The 19,442-nt window shown below is 37.8% G+C and overlaps 1 long non-coding RNA gene across 1 annotated transcript; it reads left to right on the top strand.

Moving 5' to 3' along the window:
* The first annotated feature begins 1,100 nt into the window (after positions 1-1,100).
* On the top strand, positions 1,101-16,932 carry LOC117331072. Its single transcript, XR_004533445.1, has 3 exons — positions 1,101-1,766; positions 1,954-1,955; positions 16,917-16,932. It is a non-coding gene; the product is annotated as an uncharacterized LOC117331072 (long non-coding RNA).
* Positions 16,933-19,442: the final 2,510 nt, after the last annotated feature.

Here is a 19,442-nt window from a genome sequence, read left to right as displayed (position 1 = left end):
AACTTTCTAAAGAGATTTGTCACTATAGATGAAACATGGTTCCATCAGTTTATGAAACGTCTGTCAATCATTTTACCCCAGAGGCCAAACAACAGTTGAAACAATGGAAGCACCCTGGCTCTCCCTGCCAGTAGAAGGCAAAGACTGTTCCATCAGCTGGGAAGGTTATGGCCTTGGTTTTCTGGAATGCAAATGGTATTCTGTTGATAGATTATCTCCAAAAGGGACAAACAATCAATGGCACATACTATGTTTCACTTATGAGGCAGTTACCAGAAAATATTAAACTTAAGAGCCGCAGAATTAGCTCACTAAAGGTGTGTTATTACATCAGGACAATGCTCCGGTTCACAAGTCTGTCATTGCCATATGGCTGCCATTCACAATTTAATTGAAACTTTATTTATAGTCGGAATATACATATTATAACAAATCGACATTAGCTCTATGAGCTATTAAAACCGACTCCAACAGTAAAAGACATGCACAAATATAGAATAAAATAAATAAATAAAACAGAAAAGCATACAAATGCATCTACCTGATTGTGAGTTAAAAAAAAAAACATTGTAAAAACAAATAATTGCAGAAAATGATTGTTTGGAAATATATTTCTTGGAGTTATCTCTTTAGATATATAGCAGTATCACTTTACTATATGGATATTAAACATTGAGCATTAAAGGGACAATTTCGTCAAGTTTATTTACTTTTTTATCATTTCACAAATTATTTCATGAAAGTGTACTTCAGCTCTCCTTTTGAACTATCCTTGGTCATATATTGATACAAGTTTATGTTTTCCATGCGTTTTTTAATTAATTGTAAGGGGGATCATAATCGTATAACCATACGTTTTATATGCAAATGAGCAAGTTGTCTATACACACTTTGTATACATGTGTGCAAGCACAGCCCCGTCTCGTGACTGTAAACAACATTGGTTTGCATTTGAAGCCGTTAGCGGATATTTTAACTATAGGTTGCGGGTCTCGTACCAAACGTAGACAGTGAATGGATAAACAAAATATATGGAGAATTACTGTTAGGCCATGAATATAACAGATGTGAGTTTTTCAAACGGTTGCGACAACAATGAAGAAGTTCATACAGTTGCGAGCAAGTTTGCCGAGACTTTACCTAGATCGGCCTACGGAGTAATGTTGAGGTGCGATATTTTTGTTCTGTACAACTTCCATTATCATAATTCCATTCGTACTTGTTATAAGTATTGTTCTGATTACATCATGGATGGAATAAATCACATAGATTGGTGTAAGCGTTTGTTTGCATTCGTACACAAATGAAAATACAATCTTTTTCTGCATACGTATCGGCCGTATACATGCATGTGTGTACACAATTACATGAACACGAATTCCCGTTCGGTGACCCTGGAATAAACCTGTGTTTGGTCGATTTGAATTGTCAAAACAATAAATCATTATTGAATCTATCAATTATGATACATGTAACAACTGTTTGCCACGCATGTTGTTAAATCGAAATCCAAAGAAATAAGTATACGTCGGATCTACCGTGTCGTCACTTACAACCAACTCTGTTCCCGCCAGAGGGCGCAACAAGTTGCACTATATTTGGAGTATAGCTATATTTGACGTGGGCTTTCCCAAAACTTAAACAGACCATAATGGACATTGGCTACGTAGAGATAATTATTGACCGCAAATGTTTTTGTCTGAATATATGTTTTATCGTTTCTGTCTGAATTATAAAAAGCATGCTTGAATAAATTGTCCCTTTAAGTTTATTTAGACTTATTGTTAAATCGATTGTGGCTTTTAATTGATTGAGCATCAACCTAATTAACCTGATCTCACTCCATCAGACTTTCATCTATTTTCAAAACAGCTATTTCAGGCACCCATGCACTTTCAGTCCAATGAAGATGTCATACATGCAGTGGATGACTTTCTGAATAGCCAAGAAAAGGAGTTCTATAAAAGTGGCATTGAGGCCGCAGGCAAAATTGTATAGATATTGAAGGAGATAATGTTGAAAATAATACAATATGTCCGGCAAAATTCAAATCCTTCAATATGACGCTCACAACATATCAATGAGTAAGGGGTCATTAAACTCTCTAAAGTTCAGGAAGGTGACTTTTAAATGTCACAATATTACTTAGGCTGTTCATCCATCTGCTCATGTAGGGTCCAACTATTACTTCTTTAACCTTTCATATAAAAACTGGGGTAATTATGTATGGTGTATATGTATGTACATGTATATAATTTCAAATAAAACCATTGCTTTTCTCAAGCAGTACACTGTTTTTGACAACTTTTGAATATCATTCAGTTGCTGAGACAAAGTATAGAGTTTAATTGCAATCCTATTATGTAACTTCATGTTCATGGCTTTTTCAGGGAGGGCATACAAACAGATGAAGGAGGAGGGGATATTTTTGTTTAATCCTGTTTAATGTTTTTACATATACATCGAACATCACACACCAGCTGGAGACACCTGAGGAAATCCACCTTAAGATATTTACTGTACGAATACAGCGCTCATTTAATGGCACGCTCCTTATGATGAAAGTGTTATGTTCTTTATTCCCTCAGTTAAAGATGCATTTTATTGAAATTTTGATTTTAAAAACACCTTTATGCAAGTGAAGTTCATTACTCCAATAATTCATACTGAGGTATTTGAAAAATTTCAAGAACTCCAAAGTTGTATGATTATAGTGACTTCAAACAGCACCAGAGTGTATTCTGGCTTTTTTTATGTACATGTTCTTATAAAATATGTTATTATTAAATATTTTCGCATACCGTATTTTTGAAAGTTCTGAGTGTTGATTAACAGTAATTTATGTTTGAAACCACACTTTCATCGACCATATACTTTTCTATGTATTTTTTTACAAGTAGGTCGATCTCCTGACCCTTTGGTCAGGGTGACCTGGCATAGCCATCATGTTTCGTCTTTTGTCATGTTCTGTGCGTCATGTGCCATCTACGTTTTGCCATAGGTAAACTTTTCACATTTTAAACTTCTTCTCAAGTTTCACCATTGGTATTCAGCTCAAACTTATCTGAAATGATCCTGATGATAGTCCTGACCAAGAGCCATTATTTTTGGAGTCGGTCCAAAATCAAAGATGGCCATCATGGCCGCCGCCACCTTTAAAACTCTTTTAAACTGTATAAGTTCCATTAATGGGATTCAGCTCAGACTTGCTTGAAATGATCCTGAGATTGTCCTGACCAAATGTTGTTATTTTTCGGGTTGGTCAGAAATCCAAGATGGCCTCTGCCCAACACACGGGTTGGTCAGAAATCAAAGATGGCCACCATGCCCAACATACAGTATATCACTATTGTTGTCAGAATATATTGCTATATTGAGTTTGTATTCTACAACAGTACTAGGGTCTTTAAAGTCAGATGACGGTTAAGGCCCATGTGCCTCTTGTTTGCTATTTCAGAAGTTATAGCTACACCAGCTTCCCAAGGGGAAACAACTGACAATAATACCATGCAGGCAATGGAATTTGTTTACACTTTAGTTATCAAATTATCACCTTTTGTTATGAGCATTACGTTTTTGGCTACTGGTTTTATGTATCTGATTTCAAAGGTGTTAGCTGAATAAATTGTCTCCAGAGTAATACAGGTGATAACTAATTAATCAGCATGTCCACAGCTATCACCTTTTCATTGTAGGAAAACATGCATGCAGTTAAATTGTTTTGAGATCTGGTAAAATACAACATGCTGACAACAAAACTCCAGGGGATCTTCTTAATAAGGCATGGCAGTTTTTTGCCCACCATCATCAAATAGACAACTGTTAAAATCACCCTTTATCTTTAGTAGGTTGTTGATAGTTGAAGTTTGAATTATCACTATTTCTAAGAAATACCTGTATAAATCTTTCTCTAATTTCTATTGTGAGTTCCCTTTTATTCCATTTTGTGCTCATTCAGCTAATATTGATCAGGGCTTTTTCTGGGGGCTTTTTGGGGCCGTTAATGAGCCCCATTCCCAATTGAAATTATTTCATATTTTAGCCAAATTCCCAAAATTTGCAGTTTACTCCCAAAACAAGAGATCCCAGAGGGATCTTAGCGCCCACCATTGAATGATCTTTATAGGTTCCATGTCAGATTAATCTTCTCTATTTTTCCCTTCCCCTTACTAATCTGTGTAAATTGAGAAACATCCCTCAAGTACTTTTTAAACAAGAGGAACCTATATATGAAATTTGAGATTTAGGGATAATGGCTGTCTGTCGGCCATGTTGTTTTTAGATTGGTCCCAAAATGCAATACGAGGAACCAAGGGGAACCTAAATATGAAATTATAGCAAGATTCCTTCAGTACCTTCTGTAAAATAGCGATAACAAACTTCAATGGTCAAAATCCAAGATGGCTGCCTGTCGGCCATGTTGTTTTCCGACTGGTCCCAAAATACAATATGCATAACTAGGGACCAAGGGCAACCTATATATGAAATTTTAGAAAGATCCCTTCAGTACTTTCTGAGAAATAGAGATAACAAACTTCAATTGTCAAAATCCAAGATGGCTGCCTGTCGGCCATGTTTTGTTTTCCGACTGGTCCCAAAATGCAATATGCATAACTAGGGACCAAGGGCAACCTACAAATGAAATTTTAGCAATTAAAGATTCCTTCTGTGCCTTCTGTAAAATAGCGATAACAATCTTCAATGGTCAAAATCCAAGATGGCTGCCTGTTGGCCATGTTGCTGCCTGTCGGCCATGTTGTTTTCCGACTGGTCCCAAAATGCAGTATGCATAACTATGGATCAAGGGGAACCGACATATAAAATTTAAGAAAGATCCATTCTGTACTTTCTGAGAAATAGCGATAACAAACTTCAATTGTCAAAATCCAAGATGAGAAAGATCCCTTTAGTACTTTCCGGACGCAAGGTGATTTGAATAGCCCACCATCTGATGATGGTGGGCTTAAAATATTTCCCAATTCACCAATTTTCTTCCAAAACTGGGACAAAAAGACCCTTTACCAAACCAGTGAGAAAAACCCCTGCAGTGATCATAATAATAGAATAGTCAACAGTTATAGGCTTACATTTTATTAGCCCACCATCATCAGATGATAGGCTATTCAAATCGCCCTGTGTCAGTGGTCCGTCTGTGGTCCATCAGTGTCATTTGTCAAAAAAAAAAAAAAAAAAAGGCTGACAAGCTTCAGGGATATTCTTTGAACTTCATGTGTACAGTAGGTTCCCCTTGGTCTCTAGTTCTGCCATTTGAAATTAGATTTTTGATCAGAAAAACAAAATGGCCGACAGGCAGCCATCTTGAATTTTGATCAATGAAGATTGTTATCGCTATTTCTTGAAAAGAACCGGAGGGATATTCCTCAAACTTCATTTGTAGGTTCCCCTTGGGCTGTAGTTGTGCCATTTGAAATTAAATTTTTGATCAGAAAAATAGAATGGCCGACAAGTAGCCATCTTGGATATTGATTAGTGAAGTTTGTTATTGCTATTTACTTAAACAGTACTGGAGGGATTTTTATATATAGATTCCCCTTGGTCCCCAGTTGTGCCATTTGAATTTAGAATTTTGATCAGAAAAACAAAATGGCCAACAGATGGCCTTCTTGCATTTTGAAAATTGCAATTAGTTATCTCTATTTCTTGAAAAGTACGGGAGGGATGTTTTTTCAAACTTCAGATATAGGTTCCACTTGTTCATGTTATCAGATTATAAGAGGAAAAAAGAAAGAAGAGAAAAGTAGAGAGAAGATAAGTCTGACATAGAACCCAAAAATGATAATTCAGTTGTGGGCGCCAAGATCCTTCTGGGATTTCTTGTTTTTATCTGGATATTTGTCATCATTTTACCTCCTCAATGAAGCAAGGGGAAGGGGGGGGGATCTATACTGGAACTGTGTTTATGTATGGAGACACAATTTTGTACTACCTACTGCTTCATGGCACGTTCTTCAGTTTACCTGAATGCCATTAACTTCCATTTTTTAAGGGGAGTTATGACCCTTGACATTAATTATGGCATTTTCATTAGCCCCCAGGTAACAGTTTTGATTTTAAGTTCAATGGTATATAGCAAAATAAAAAAAAATAAGAGCAGAACAAAATTTGAAATTCAAAGCTTTACAAGTTCTGCGATTTTTATGGTCTTGACTTTTTGTACATACAGCCGTCAAAATATGACGTCAATCATTGATATTATGGTATTGCGTTTTCCTTTGGTCCCTCTCTCTATCTGTCATAAAGTCTTTTCTTTGTCCGGAGATCTCCTCCTACATTTTGCAACCAATCTCCTTGAAACTTCGTGCTTTATAATCATGATATGAAGTGTTTCTCTGAAAAGTATATTGATTTAACTATGTTTGCAAAAGATATCGCCTTTTGTTTATTTCAGTATTTGATTTTTGATCAGGGATCTTCTTATACATCGTGCGTCGTGCATCATACATCTTAATCGTGCGTCATCCATCTCAAACAGTTTACTTTATCAACTTCTTTTCAATGACCAACAGGCCCAGGGACCTGATACTGGGTATGTAGCATGCTTGGTCATGAAGGGCTAAAGGGTCAAATATGCTTAAATATCTAAACTACTTCTTGATAACCAAGAGGCCCAGTAATCTTATATTGGGTTTGTAGCATGCTGGGATGAAGGGCTACCAAGTTTGTTCAAATGGATGACCTTGACCTTCATTCAAGGTCACAGGGCTTAATTCTTCTTGGTAACCAAAAAGCCCAGGGACTTGATATTGGGTTTGTAGCATGCTGGGATAAAGGGCTACCAAGTTTATTCAAATGGGTGACATTGACCTTCATTCATGGTCACAGGGGTCAAATATGATAAAATCTTTAAATGCCTTCTTATTACGCAAGAGGTCCAGAGACCTGATATTGGGCCTGTTGCATGCTTGGATGAAGAGGTACAGTGTTTGGCAATTTTTAGGTCACCTGAGACAAAGTCTCAAGTGACCTATTCTAATCCCCTTTTGTCCGTCGCCGTGCGTCGTGCGTCGTCCGTCGTGCGTCCGTAAACAATTTACATTTTCGACTTCTTCTCCAAAACCCACAAACCAAATTCTATGAAATTTGGCAGGAAGCTTCTATGGCTAAAGGTCAACCAAAAGTGTAAATTATATGGTCCCAACCCTCCAGGGGCCTGAGGGGCGGGGCCAAAAAGGGTCAAATTGACTAAAACTTCAAAAATCTTCTTCTCTACTCTCAGATATGCTGGAATCAAACACTCTTCATAGATGAAGGGCCTTAAGTGGCTTTACCAAAATTGTAAATTTCATGACCCAGGGGTTTCACGTTTGCCCCTGGGGAGGGGCTAAACTTTACTATAGTTTATATAGGGAAATCACATTTTTTACTTTAATTTATTTTATTTCTATTGTAATTCATTCTAATTTTGTAAACATTGTCAGCATGGGATGACAGTTTGATGGCATGCACATGTTGGCGCTGACTGACCCCCAGGGGCTGATGGGCGGCGCTAAAAAGGGCCAAATTGACTGAAATTTCACCAATCTTCTTCTCTACTCTCAGATATGATAGAATCAAATACACTTCATAAATTGCTGGGTTTGAAGGTTCTTTACCAAAATTGTGAATTTCATGACCCTGAGGTCTCAAGTTTGCCCCTGGGGCGGGGGTAAACTTTACTATAGTTTATATAGGAAAATAGGGGGGGGGGGGGGGGGGGGGATGTCTCACATACATACATGTCTCACATACATGGATTCTTCAGGCATACAAAAAGGGTCAATTAAATAAACTGAAATATTTCAAATCTCAGGTGACCGTTAAGGCCCATGGGCCTCTTGTTTCTTTTAATGAAGACTTTTTAGCTTAATTTCTGGTCCATTGGATTAAGAAATCATGTGGTATGTCTCTGGGCAATGGATGTTTACGTACTTTCTTAACGAATCTGGGGATTAGGGTGTTTTCACAGCTTAATTCAGGAGCTTTTAAGACTTTCGTTAGGACCTCTTACAAAAAAAAAACAATTGTCAGTTAAAGTTTTGATTTCCAAGTTTTACTTTTGATAGAGAAGCCTCAATTCCTGCCAATCAGAAGGAGCCGTATATATATTGGCAGCGTCATTTCAGGTCAGTGCTCTCACATACATGGATTCTTCAGGCATACGGAAGCCATTACTGAAGGCCTTGCTGTCATAGGTCTTTATATGAGATCTCACTGCTCAATCATTCAAATCTTTGGATTCTTCTGTTGTCGTCAATCCACAGTATCTCAATAAAACTTCTTAAAGCAGCTGTGATCAACATTATATATAGGTTTTGTCAAAAAGGAAAATTATACATCTTTATTTGTACGCACCCACCAAAATGTAACAGATTAGTATAGTTTGGTTTTGTCTGTCCTTACGTAATGTTTCGATTCAGGCCAGCCGGGTTTCCCAAAGAGACATTCTGATTTAACAATTATCTAACAAGTTATTGCCCTTTGTTTACATCAGTATTCAACTCTTGTCTGGAGATCTTGCCTTGTAGGTGTTGAATAATCTCTTTGAACCTTGGAAGGATTTAACATGGTCTGTAGGTATGTTTTTCAAAGCATTTTGATGCAATAATTGTTGAAAGGGTTATTTCCCTTTGTTTTTTTTTTAATATTTAATTAGGTCACCTGAGACAAATATGCTGATAACAAATTTACATTTTCTAATTCTTCGCAGAAACCTTGACAATATGTGACCTTTGTCTGATACAGTGGTGGGTTGATAATTATGTTATACATATATGATGACCTTGACAGTACTAGTCTGATACAGTGATGGGTAGATATATGTGATATATATATAAATATACACCAGACATTTGCAAAGTATGACCTTTGTCTAATAAAGTGTTAGGTAGATATAAATACATTATATATATACATGATGACCTTGACAATGTGCGACCATTGTCTGATACAGTGATGCGTAAATGATTAATGTGATATATATATATGATGACCTTGACAATCTGTGACCTTTGTTTTGTTTTTTTTACAGAACTGGAGTTTGGAGGGTTGATATTAATGGTACATATTACATATGATGACCTTGCAAATTTGTGACCTTTGTTTTGATGCAGAACTGGAGTTTGGAGTGTATATATTAATGGTGCATATGATGACCTTGACAATGTATGACCTTTATTTTGATGCAGAACTGGAGTTTGGAGTGTATACATTAATGGGACTTTTGATGACCTTCACAATGTTTGACCTCTGTTTTGAAAAAAAAACCTGGAGTTTGTGGAGTTGATATTGATGGTAATTATGATGACTTTGACATAATGTGACCTTTGTTTTGTCAACTGGATTTTTGAGGGTTGATATTAATGGTACAAAGGATGACCTTGACAATGTGTGACATTTGTTTTGACAGAACCAGAGTTTGGAGGGTAGATATTAATGGAACATTTTATGACCTTGACATTGTGTGACCTTTTGTTGTGATAGAACTGGAGTTTGGAGGGTAGATATTAATGGGACATTTGATGACCTTGACAATATGTGACCTTTTGTTTTGATAGAACTGGAGTTTGGAGGGTAGATATTAAGGTAGCAGTGTGTAGTAAATATGCCCAATTCTGAAAAATATGGCACATGTTTTAGATATGTAAACATTGCCAGTTAACCCTACATATTACCTCTAATAAAGTATATATATTTGTAATCTGTACAACATTTGCAATTTTAATACAGCTCTGAAGGATAAGTAAACTTATATTTTCTGTGATTTTTAGAGCTGTGAATACCATGGTAACAACTTAAAAATTGCTAAAAAATCGCAAAATAATATGATATTTGACCCAAAATGACACAATTCTCTACACAATTTTTTTTCTGAAACCAATTTGTAGTCAGATATCTCTATCCCAAAGACAGAATTAATCTTGTTTTGACATATGTTGTACATAAAGTTTTCCCACAATCTTACCTTTACTGTGAGCTTCCATTTTTCGCTGTAGGCAAAACTAAATTTCCTGTGTAAACACACCTTCGGAAAATCCGGAAATTTAAAATCCAGAACCAATTTATTTATTTTAGTTTCAACAAATGTGAAGCCTGTATGTACTACTTCATACTAATTATACAAATTATAGTGTGCATTTATTTTTTTCATTTTTTATGCATATCATAATACATGAGTTATTTGCTTAACAAAAAAATCGCCCATGGCCAGGCTGTCCTACTGTAGTGTGCTACCTAATGAGACATTTAATGACCTTGACATTGTGTGACCTTTGTTTTGACAGAACTGGAGTTTGGAGGGTTTAGATATTAATGAGACATTTGATGACCTTGACATTATGTGACCTTTGTTTTGACAGAGCTAGAATTTGGAGGGTAGCTATGTTGACCTTGACTGTTTGTTATCACTGTAAGATGGATTGACCTGATATGCATAAAGTCTGTCTCATGTTGAAGGTTTATTGTACTCAATTAGTTGACATATTCATCATCTCTCTTCATGCTTATGGTGCTGTACATATATTGTTTTACATGAACTATAACTCCTGACACTTGATCTACATGTAACTAATGTCTCCAACCTAACAGACCAGGCTGTTTGGGTTCTCTTCTCCATTCCACTCTATCTTATCCTGAATATAACTCCAATATAAGTCACCCACTGAATCTAATCTGTGGCCAATTAATTTGTCTAGGGATGTCCCCCATACATCACTGTGTGTAGAACTGCATGAGTGATCACACACACCGAGCTGCAAAGTGATTGCCCAGCGGCATATGCCTATTTTGTGAAGAGAACAACACACAGATTACTGATTCTAATATAAACCCTCAATTCATCTCTTAGTCATTATGAACAATTAAGTAATGGGTGTTTTATGATAACATGGATTTTGGTGAATTAGAGCAGTGGCAGATTTATACGTCTGTGTGATGGGAATGATGTGTTACAGGAGATGTAAGGTTGCCCACAGCGGTCATCATTGCAAGGGTCATCTGGAAGTGCTTTATTGTCCTAGCTGTACAGTATTTCTTTTCAATCAACCCTACTTGTCATTGGCAGTAAATACTGACCGGAGGGACTTACTGGTCAGTCACTCGGTCAGTCATTTACTGGTCACTCATACTAGGCCCCAGTTTCAGGGCAAACTTTAAGTTACAGAATTGGAATGTTAATATCAGGTCACTCAATGGTGTATTTACACCTCTGTTCAGTCACAATCACTGGTTAGTGATGACCGGTTAATGAGACATGTGTCTGACAGTCAAGGACAGTCAATGCTCGTCTGTCCATCCATCAGCATTTTCATTTCCAGAGATTATCTCAGAATGTTAGACTTTGATTTGCAGAGGTAATGTGGGTTTGAAAAATGTCTTACGGTCAAGGTGTTACTTAAATAGAATCTAAAGCTTACTACAAAGAGCTCAACTTTCTGAAATTTCATATGATGATCGATGCATGATAAAAAGCTGATGCACATGCAATAGAGTTTTAAAAGTTTCCTAAAATAAAAATCAAGGTCAAAATCAAAGTCATTAGGTCCAAATGTTAAGGTCAAATTTGGTATCTTTTCACTGATGAATATTTCATGATGATATGATGAAACAAAGTTGGTCAGAATTATACAAGGAGTGAACTCACCAAAGTCAAGGTCACTAGATGAAAGGTCAAGGTCAAAGTATCTTTTTACTGATGAACGTACATTTGAAAATATGACTTTTGAACTTTGACTCCTAATGAAACTGGAAGATATGTGACCTTATACAGAAAAAATTGCTTTGTTGCTTTACAAAACATTGCTTGCGATGAATTTATTAGACACACTCATAGAAGAGTTACTGAGTAAAAATTGATGAGATTTTCATGGCCTATGACTATTTCTTTGGTGTTTTTCAACGAAGGCAAAATCATAACCAAATCTGTGGAAGCATTTATGATATAAATAAATGAAAAAATTTCAGAGATATTGAAAATAAATAGGTTTTAAGGTATTGTTGGCACTGTAAAAAGGATCAAAATGTTGTACACTGCTATCAGTAAACATTATGAGAAAATGAAAATGTCAAATTCATCAAGATTACATACTGCATCAAGGTTTTTTTTAGACATTGAAAAAAATGTTTAAAAAATAGTGACACTTGACCTATTAGTGAGGCTTTTATTTCATCTTTTTTTTTGTAATAATATATATATGGTAAAAGTTAGTCCCTGCAAAGGTTATCTATGATCGCAACAAGTGAAAGAATTATATAATATTGTACAGTATAATAAACTGTTTTGAGTTATTGGCAATTTAAGGATTTTGAGGTATGGTGTCAATGTGCCAATATTAGATTTTTAGGTGCTGGGGAACAGGCACTGTACATGTAGTTACTATCACCGCCAACTTTTATCACAAAATTAATCAATCTAAGAATTGAACTTAATCATAGTTTGCAAATTCAAGTGAGCTTTAAAAAGTAATTCTGTATCTTTCAGGAAAAGCTGAACACAACCACAGCCTTTTAAAAGTAAAACAGATTCCTTAAAATGACATAGGATAATCATCAGTAAAACATTAAGGAATGCGCTTTTAAAAAAACCCTCCAAACTGCCTTCTTATTTCCTGCCTTTTTAGGTCATCTGACCCGAAGGGTCAGGATGACCTATAGTCATCATGCTTCGTCCGTCCGTCGTCCGCCGTGCGCCGTGCGCCGTCCGCCGTGCGTAAACTTTTCACATTTCAAACTTCTTCTCAAGTTCCACCAGTGGGATTGAGCTGAAACTTGCCTGAAATTATGCTGGGATGGTCCTGACCAAGTGTTGTTATTTTTCGGGTCAGTCTGAAATCCAAGATGGCCACCACAGCCGCCATTTTGAAAACACATTTTAAACTTCTTCTCAAGTTCCACCAGTGCTGTTGGGCTGAAACTTGCCAAAAATGATCCTGAGATGATCCCGACCAAGTGTTGTTATTTTTTGGGTCGGTCCGAAATGCAAGATGGCCGCCATAGCCGCCATTTTGAAAACACATTTTAAACTTCTTCTCAAGTTCCACCAGTGCTATTGAGCTGAAACTTACCAGAAATGATCCTGAGATGATCCCCACCAAGTGTTGTTATTTTTCGGGTCGATCTGAAATCCAAGATGGCCGCCATAGCCGCCATCTTGAAAAACACATTTTAAACTTCTTCTCAAGTTCCACCAGTGCTATTGAGCTGAAACTTGCCTGAAATGAACCTGAGATAATCCCCACCAAGTGTTGTTATTTTTCGGGTCGATCTGAAATCCAAGATGGCCGCCATAGCCGCCATCTTGAAAAACACATTTTAAACTTCTTCTCAAGTTCCACCAGTGCTATTGAGCTGAAACTTGCCTGAAATGAACCTGAGATAATCCCCACCAAATGTTGTTATTTTTCGGGTCGGTCCGAAATCCAAGATGGCTGCTATAACCACCATCTTGAAAAACACATTTTAAACTTCTTCTCAAGTTCCACCAGTGCTGTTTGGCTGAAATTTGCCTGAAATTATCCTGATATGATCCCGACCAAGTGTTGTTATTTTTCGGGTCGGTCCGAAATCCAAGATGGCCGCCATAACCACCATCTTGAAAAACACATTTTAAACTTCTTCTCAAGTTCCACCAGTACTGCTTGGCTGAAACTTGCCTGAAATGTTCCTGACATGAGTCCGACCAAGTGTTGTTATTTTTTAGATTGGTCTGAAATCCAAGATGGCCGCCATGTCCGCCATCTTGAAAAACACATTTTAAACTTCTTCTCCAGTTCCATTGGTGCCATTGAGCTGGAAATGGATGAGGATGTCGAGGAAGGCGAGCCAACATAGTGTTGTTATTTTTTTGGCCTCGTAAAAACTTTGACATGGCAGCAATGGCGCCCATTTTGTAACATGATTGCGCAAACATTGTTTTCCTGAACAACACCTATTTCAAACTTCTCAAATTCCACCGGTGGGATTCAGCTCTAACTTACCAGAAATGATCCTGAGATGGTCCTTACCAAGTGTTGTTATTTATTGGGTCGGTCAGAAATCCAAGATGGCCACCATGGCAGCCATCTTGAAAAACACATTTTAAACTTCTCCAGTTCCACTGGTGCCATTGAGCTGGAAATTGGTGAGGATGTTAAGGAAGGAGGGCCAACAAAGTGTTGTTATTTTTTCGGCCTCGTAAAAACTTTGACATGGCAGCAATGGCGGCCATTTTGTAACATGATTGCGCAATCATTGTTTTCCTGAACAACACCTATTTCAACCTTCTTCTCAAATTCCACCGGTGGGATTCAGCTCTAACTTACCAGGTATTATCCTTAGATGGTCCAGACCAAGTGTTGTTATTTATTGGGTCGGTCAGAAATCCAAGATGGCCACCATGGCCACAGTGCCACTATATACTTGCTAGAGAGAATACATACTACAATAATATAAGGGTTTTAATTTAGAGTCAGATGACCGTTAAGGCCCCTGGGCCTCTTGTTCTGTTTTTAGGTCATCTGACCCGAAGGGTCAGGATGACCTATAGTCATCATGCTTCGTCTGTCGTCGTGCGCCGTGCGCCGTCCGCCGTGCGCCGTGCGCCGTCCGCCGTCTGCCGTGCGTAAACTTTTCACATTTCAAACTTCTTCTCAAGTTCCATCAGTGGGATTGAGTTGAAACTTGCCTGAAATGATGCTGGGATGGTCCTGACCAAGTGTTGTTATTTTTCGGGTCAGTCTGAAATCCAAGATGGCCGCCACAGCCGCCATTTTGAAAACACATTTGAAACTTCTTCTCAAGTTCCACTGGTGAGATTGAGCTGAAACTTGCCTGAAATGATCCTGGGATGGTCCTGAGGAAGTGTTGTTATTTTTCAGGTCGGTCAGAAATCCAAGATGGCCGCCATGGCAACCATCTTGAAAAACACATTTTAAACTTCTTTTCCAGTTCCACTGGTGCCATTGAGCTGGAAATTGGTGAGGATGTTAAGGAAGGAGAGCCAACAAAGTGTTGTTATTTTTTGGCCCCGTAAAAACTTCGACATGGCAGCCATGGCGGCCATTTTGTAAAATGATTGCGCAATCATGGTTCTTCTAAACAACACCTATTTAAAACTTCTTCTCAAATTCCACCAGTGGGATTCAGCTCTTACTTACCAGAAATAATCCTGAGTTGGTCCTGAGGAAGTGTTGTTATTTTTCGGGTCGGTCAGAAATCCAAGATGGCCACCATGGCAACCATCTTGAAAAACACATTTTAAACTTCTTCTCCAGTTCCACTGGTGCCATTGAGCTGGAAATTGGTGAGGATGTTAAGGAAGGAAAGCCAACAAAGTGTTGTTATTTTTCGACCCCGTAAAAACTTTGACATGGCAGCCATGGCGGCCATTTTGTAAAGTGATTGCGCAATCATGGTTCTTCTAAACAACACCTATTTAAAACTTCTTCTCAAATTCCATCAGTGGGATTGAGCTGCAACTTGCCTGAAATGATGCTGGGATGGTCCTGACCAAGTGTTGTTATTTTTCGGGTCGGTCCGAAATCCAAGATGGCCGCCATAGCCGCCATCTTGAAAAACACATTTTAAACTTCTTCTCAAGTTTCACCAGTGCTGTTGGGCTGAAACTTGCCTGAAATGTTCCTGAGATGATCCCGACCAAGTGCTGTTTCTTTTAGATTGGTCTGAAATCCAAGATGGCCGCCATAGCCGCCATCTTGAAAAACACATTTTAAACTTCTTCTCAAGTTCCACCAATGCTATTGAGCTGAAACTTGCCTGTAATGATTCTGATATGATCCCGACCAAGTGTTGTTATTTTTCGAGTCGGTCCGAAATCCAAGATGGCCGCCATAGCCGCCATCTTGAAAAACACATTTTAAACTTCTTCTCAAGTTTCACCAATGCTATTGAGCTGAAACTTGCCTGTAATGATTCTGATATGATCCCGACCAAGTGTTGTTATTTTTCGGGTCGGTCCGAAATCCAAGATGGCCGCCATAGCCGCCATCTTGAAAAACACATTTTAAACTTCTTCTCAAGTTCCACCAATGCTGTTGAGCTGAAACTTGCCTGTAATGATTCTGATATGATCCCGACCAAGTGTTGTTATTTTTCGGGTCGGTCCGAAATCCAAGATGGCCGCCATAGCCGCCATCTTGAAAAACACATTTTAAACTTCTTCTCAAGTTTCACCAGTGCTGTTGGGCTGAAACTTGCCTGAAATGTGCCTGAGATGATCCCGACCAAGTGTTGTTTCTTTTAGATTGGTCTGAAATCCAAGATGGCCGCCATATCCGCCATCTTAAAAAACACATTTTAAACTTCTTCTCCAGTTCCACTGGTGCCATTGAGCTGGAAATTGGTGAGGAAGTTAAGGAAGGAGGGCCAACAAAGTGTTGTTAATTTTTCGGCCTCGTAAAAACTTTGACATGGCAGCAATGGCGGCCATTTTGTAACATGATTGCGCAATCATGGTTTTCCTGAACAACACCTATTTCAAACTTCTTCTCAAATTCCACCGGTGGGATTCAGCTGTAACTTACCAGAAATTATCCTTAGATGGTCCAGACCAAGTGTTATTATTTATTGGGCCGGTCAGAAATCCAAGATGGCCACCATGGCCAACAGTGCCACTATATACTTGCTACAGAGAATGCATACTACAATAATATAAGGGTTTTAATTTAGAGTCAGATGACCGTTAAGGCCCCTGGGCCTCTTGTATTTTGATACCTTATGCACAGCACCTATAAGTGGGCTTTATCTACTTGCAATTGCTGCAATACCTAGCACCTTGTCCCATGCCCTATGTTTACAATTAAGACTATGATCATATCTGTTACCATTTAAGAGATTAAGATGCCACAAAACTAACCCAGAATAATGATAAGAAACAGAAGAAATCCAATAGGTCTTTTCCTCTGATGGTAAAAAGCCCTAATAAGCTTAATTGGAAAAGATATGGCTGCATGGACTTACATGTACAGCTGGACTTACAATTGTACCAATAAGAAACATTCACTGATTGATATATAAATATGTATACAGAATATGTAACTAATAGATAACTTAAGCATGACATTAATTTACATATCTCAATTTGAAATTATTCAGTAGAAGCAAAAACAAACAAACAAACAAAAGATTGACCATACCAGGCCAACATTTGAGACCAGGTCAGGTCAGACCAGACAAATATATTTTTGGGAACAGACCATTATGAGACCAGATCAGGCCAGACCAGACCATGTTTTAAAATATGCCGACCACATGCAGAGATCTGTCTTAAAACCTTTTCACAGGGTATGGTTACAGAGGTTTTGGAAACCTTTTCACTTCTCCATTCAGTGAAGACTTAGACAAGAAATTCATTACTGAAACAAAATGTCACTTCCCAAACAATTTATTTTGACATATTAACTGTGAGCCTTCAGATTTCTGATGCATTCCAAGCCAGAGATAAGCAAATCTTCAATTGCGCAATAAATCTTTCATCTGCCTGGTTGAGGAAATGTTTATATCTTTTCACCATATAAATGTCCCCTTGTGATATTCTGATTCTAGAGTTCCTGAACATATAATGACGCCAGTGTTTGTTTGGGAACATGTATATCTATCACTAAAGATTGAATGGATATTCCGATTTCCAATTTAAATTATCCTTATCTATCCCTAGGCTGTACAAGTAACCATTTTCTGTTGGTATCTTATCGGCATACTTCCTGCACCACAAAGAAGTCTTGTCTTGTGAGTGAGACCAACTGTACATTTATCACAACCTGCTGTAAACTTGTGGCATGTGTCTTCTATCACGTCCCTGTTACAGCAGGCAGAGAAACCAAAGTCACCAAGCAAGACAGGCATGACCATCAGACATTTACTGCTGTCAGGATATCATCGAGTCTTCATTTACTTTGCTCCAGTTGGAAGAGATTGGTCTTCTTTGTTGATATAACCTTGACCTCCTACTGTAACCTTGACCTACACATTACAAACTAGCTATATTACTATAATGAGATATGTTCATTATCATTGTTAATAAATTAAAAATTGAATTTCCTTGGTTCGTTACTGATTTTTTGTTTGCAACACAACAAATAAGGAACAAATTTAAGTGTCATAAACTCATTTATTATGGTCATCACGGCAAACATTCTTTTAGGGGAGGGAGGGGGGGGGGGGGGCAATTAAGCCCACTCCCCACTTTTTATCATTTTTTGGGGAGGGGGCTTATTTGCGGTAAAATACGGTATTATGCACCAAAGCTGGGAAGGGTTCATCAGTACAATGCCATAATATATTTGAATAACGGTACCAATTCAAATTAATATCTCGTTACACAGTCTACTACTGCTATACATCCTACAAAAATATATATCTTTACTGGAGAAAGGGGCCTGTGTTGTTGATAGTTGGTATATATATCTTTACTGGAGAAAGGGGCCTGTGTTGTTGATAGTTGGTACATATATCTTTACTGGAGAAAGGGGCCTGTGTTGTTGATAGTTGGTATATATATCTTTACTGGAGAAAGGGGCCTGTGTTGTTGATAGTTGGTATATATATCTTTACTGGAGAAAGGGGCCTGTGTTGTTGATACTTGGTATATATATCTTTACTGGAGAAAGGGGCCTGTGTTGTTGATAGTTGGTATATATATCTTTACTGGAGAAAGGGGCCTGTGTTGTTGATAGTTGGTATATATATCTTTACTGGAGAAAGGGGCCTGTGTTGTTGATACTTGGTATATATATCTTTACTGGAGAAAGGGGCCTGTGTTGTTGATAGTTGGTACATATATCTTTACTGGAGAAAGGGGCCTGTGTTGTTGATAGTTGGTACATATATCTTTACTGGAGAAAGGGGCCTGTGTTGTTGATAGTTGGTATATATATCTTTACTGGAGAAAGGGGCCTGTGTTGTTGATAGTTGGTATATATATCTTTACTGGAGAAAGGGGCCTGGGTTGTTGATAGTTGGTATATATATCTTTACTGGAGAAAGGGGCCTGTGTTGTTGATAGTTGGTATATATATCTTTACTGGAGAAAGGGGCCTGTGTTGTTGATAGTTGGTATATATATCTTTACTGGAGAAAGGGGCCTGTGTTGTTGATAGTTGGTATATATATCTTTACTGGAGAAAGGGGCCTGGGTTGTTGATACTTGGTATATATATCTTTACTGGAGAAAGGGGCCTGTGTTGTTGATACTTGGTATATATATCTTTACTGGAGAAAGGGGCCTGTGTTGTTGATAGTTGGTATATATATCTTTACTGGAGAAAGGGGCCTGTGTTGTTGATACTTGGTATATATATCTTTACTGGAGAAAGGGGCCTGGGTTGTTGATAGTTGGTATATATATCTTTACTGGAGAAAGGGGCCTGTGTTGTTGATACTTGGTATATATATCTTTACTGGAGAAAGGGGCCTGGGTTGTTGATAGTTGGTATATATATCTTTACTGGAGA

The sequence above is a fragment of the Pecten maximus genome, chromosome 7 (genome assembly GCF_902652985.1).
Source record: "Pecten maximus chromosome 7, xPecMax1.1, whole genome shotgun sequence".
Taxonomy (NCBI): Eukaryota; Metazoa; Mollusca; class Bivalvia; order Pectinida; family Pectinidae; genus Pecten; species Pecten maximus.
Note: the sequence above shows the minus strand (reverse complement) of the source record. Positions and strands in the feature narration are given on the sequence as shown.